This window comes from Schistocerca nitens, chromosome 5 (assembly GCF_023898315.1).
Source record: "Schistocerca nitens isolate TAMUIC-IGC-003100 chromosome 5, iqSchNite1.1, whole genome shotgun sequence".
NCBI lineage: Eukaryota > Metazoa > Arthropoda > Insecta > Orthoptera > Acrididae > Schistocerca > Schistocerca nitens.
In genome coordinates, this window is record NC_064618.1 from 68046968 (window position 1) to 68051049 (window position 4082).

The following is a 4082-nucleotide window of genomic DNA, read 5'->3' on the forward strand; positions in this document are numbered from 1 at the left end:
TTGCTTGGTAGTAATAAAATCATGGATTGAACTTTTATGATCTTTGGCTATAATACAGTTTCTATCGCAAAGTAGTTTAAGCAAATCAAGTGTTGATTATCGTTGCAAATACAAAAGAAAAAATGCAGTTCTCACTACTGGTTTCAGTAGTTGAAAATTCAACTGATCTATTATGTGGGTATACACATAGCTGTAAAAGATTTCCTGCTGTAAATGTATGATCGTTAATTTGCGGAACTATGTTCTCCTCTGATCTGGCTTGTTCGAAATGAAACTCTGTATCATTACTGTAACTGATTACAGAATTAAACATGTTTTTCTCTACTTTAGTCTTTGAAATACACTGAAAATTACTCTTATTACACGCACAGAGATTACAGTATGCAATCCTTGCCAGACATAAAAGCTGCAGTGGAGTTTTTTTTTTATTTGAACACTATTGATTGCCACGGCTAACACGTGAGCATGAAAATAGTATTATCCAGGCCAAATTATCAACACAGCAGTCTTTGATTTCACACATGTAAAGTTTTAAGTCTCTGACTTACGTAAATTATTTACGTCACTAATGTTGTACTACCAGTTGCCCATGTCCATTGGAAAATATAATAATATCTACAATTCTCCACCGTGGTCTCCAGGAAGCTCAAATCAATAATTTTAATGTACCATTACCTGCCCGTATTGTTGTGGATTAGCAAGACAGCCAACCCACTAGAAGGAAGCCGAAAGGCACGCGTTTAAACTCACGCAGGCTGGCGTGAGGTCTGGAACAGGACAAGGAATTGAGACTAGCAAAAAACGTACGTATCTTCTGGAATACTTAACTTTAATCCATAATTGGTGAACATCGCTCTTGACGGTACATGTTTTACAGCATCAATAGTGACTGGTAATGGCGCCTTGCTAGGTAGTAGCAAACGACGTAGCTGAAGGCTATGCTAACTATCGTCTCGGCAAAGGAGAGCGTAATTTGTCAGTGAACCATCGCTTGCAAAGTCGGCTGTACAACTGGGGCGAGTGCTAGGAAGTCTCTCTAGACCTGCCGTGTGGCGGCGCTCGGTCTGCGATCACTGATAGTGGCGACACGCGGGTCCGACGTATACTAACGGACCGCGGCCGATTTAAAGGCTACCACTTTGCAAGTGTGGTGTCTAGCGGTGACACCACATTCCTCCCCCGCAAATCGATGGACTGTTGTGGCATAAGGCTTTCGCCCGCCGTGGGGAGGACCCCATGTCGACGTATGCGACGAGGTGGGGAGCCTAACAACAGGCGACGCTGTGCCACCCGCACCCTGCCATTCGGACCGAGGGGAGCTAGGAAACGCCTGAAAACCAGCTCCAGGGTGCACGCCAACATGCGGTGTATGCGCCCGTAGAGAGACAGGAGGGGCCGAAGGGTCGACCTCCATTGGGCCAGGGCACCCAACGGGCGAAAAGGACATATGGTCCGGAGCGGGCAAGAGTTCCATGGCGGAGGACAACTGGTCACGGGAAGCGATCGGCGGCGCGTGATCCAGGGAGGCGCCCGGCGGTTGCAGCGACGCGACCACTGCGGGCGGCGCCGGCGGGAAAACAGGCGGCGGCGGCGGTGGCGGCGCGTCGCCATGGGGCAAAATGGAAGGCATCGTCGGTAACACCTGGGGCTGAGGCGAGCCAGTAGATGGGTCCCCAGGGCGCTGACCGGACAGCACCGTCGCTAAAAGGAGACGGGGAGCGGCAGATCCCGTGCGACGACAGAGGCGCAGCTGATTGAGATGCCGACGCACCTCACCAGAGGCCCCCAAAACCAGATATATAGCGCGGGCGAGGCAGCGAAGAATGCGCCCTGCGAACCAACGCCGTGAACCCCGATAGTTGCGATAGTATACAACGTCGCCTGGGGCAAAAGCAGGTGTCTGCCGCTGCACAGTAACCTGATGCGGCGGATGTAGCAAAGACATCAAGGTTCGATGAGGGCGACCGTGGAGCAACTAATCCGGCGAGCGACCATCTTGGGGCTGTAAGTGGATACGAGGACAAAAAGAGCAATAACGCGTCCTCCCGAGAATGCGACTCTTTCAACTTCTACATCTGTTCCTTGAAAGTCGTTCAGCGGCACCGTCTGACTGTGGCAAAAACGGCGCGGATGTGTGATGTTGAATACCATTGGCCTTGCAGAATGACTGAAATTCTGCGGACATGAGTTGTGGGCCATTGTCGGAAACAATACTCTGTATAAGACCCTCAATACAAAAGATAGCGGACAACGCTTGGATGGTGGCAGAAGATGTCGTGGAAGACATCCGGACAACAAAAGGAAAATTACTGAAGGAATCGACCAGAACCAACCATCGAGCATTCCAGAATGGACCAGCAAACACGATGTGTAAGCGTTGCCAAGGGGAAGTGGCTTTTGGCCATGCAAAGAATTGCCGCGGTGGTGCTGATTGTTGTTCGGCACACACCATGCAAGAAGAGCACATTTGTGTAATCGCAGCATCGATTCCGAACCAAGTAAAGTGCTGACCGGCATGTTGTTTCGTTCTCACTATACCCCAATGTCCTTGGTGGAGAAGCCGTAAGACAGAGGACTGTAACGAACGTGGGACCACGTCCCTGGACTGATCATTATCAGAACGCAACAGCAAAACACCACGTCGAACAAGAAGTCTCTCATTGTGAGCAAAAAATCGGCGGACCAACGGATCCTCGATCCGTAACTTTGACAAGGGCCACTGAGAAGCAACGAAACGCCGGTTGGTAGCCACGACAGGGTCGGCCGCTGTGGCTGTAGCTACACGACGAAAATCAATCGGAAACGATTCGACCACGTCATCGGTTTCTGAATCAATTAACATGCAAGCAAGTTCGGATGAATCGAATGCTCTATCCTCAGCAACAGGCAAACGGGACCACGCATCGGCGTTTCCGTGCTTAGCATAGGACTGATACAAGATATCGTAGCGGTACTGCGAGAGGAATATAGACCAGCGAATGAATTTCTGCGCTGTAAGTGGAGGTACAGGCTTGGTCGGATGAAAAAGCGATGTCAAAGGTTTGTGGTCTGTGATGATGGTAAAGTGACGACCATGTCTGGCGTGAGGTCAGTCGCTTGACGGCGCGTTTCGGCGCGGGCCCGCCCGTTGCCGGCGCGCTGTAAGGCACGGAAGATCACACTGGGGCGTATCGCTTTCCAGTCGAGTATGCCGCGGCAGTCCTCACAGGGGAAGTGATGCGTCTCTTATAGCCTCTCCTTCCCAAGTGGCTCTTTCCGCCTTCCCGTGTTGCCAGACGTCAAGCTCGGCAGTTTGCCTTGCGTCAAAAGGGAGAGCTGCGACCCAACCCGATGCGAAAGTGAAGGGTGCGTGGCACAGGGGGAGCTGTGTCGAGGGACCGAACACCAGTCCCTTTCTGTTCGCAGGGCACAGACCAGCAGGTGCTCTGCATGCCGGCGACCTCGTTTGTCGGCGTGGGATCACGGCGCGAGTCGGCAAGGGTGCTTCGCCGCGCCCCTGGGTAACCGGGGCGTGTTCTGCCAAACCCAGGAGGTGGTGACATCGCCTGGGCCAGGTTAGATGGGTCCAGACCGCCGAACGACTGGGGGACCGACCCACCACCTGAGTAGGAGTGGGTCCTCGGCCTTCAGGTGGAAGCTCGGGCTAGTAGGCGGCGAAGGGCGAGAGGTGCATCCGCCTCTCCGGAGTGCGGGGTGCACTTGCCGAGGAGCGTCGTGTGAAATCGTCGGCGACAAGGCCTTCGACGGGGACCAGGGCGCTGGCAACGGCGCACTGAACCCAGCAGCTCTGGAGGGCCCTTGACCTAGGGGCGAGGTTGGTGGGCGAGCTGCAGAAGTCCCCCCCCCCCCATGCCAGAGGAGCTGGTCCGGGGCAGGAGACGGGCTCCCATCTTTTTCATTCACTTGTCAAATATGGCTGAATCTGAGACGAGTGACTCTAGTGCGATCTCGAGGGCGTCGATAGCGACTGTTCCTGCCTCACAGGAGGAAGTGGAACAGAATGTGCAAACCACACTTGAGAGACACACAAAAATTAATCAAATTCTAGATTCGAGCGTAAAAAATGGTAAAATCAGCCAGGC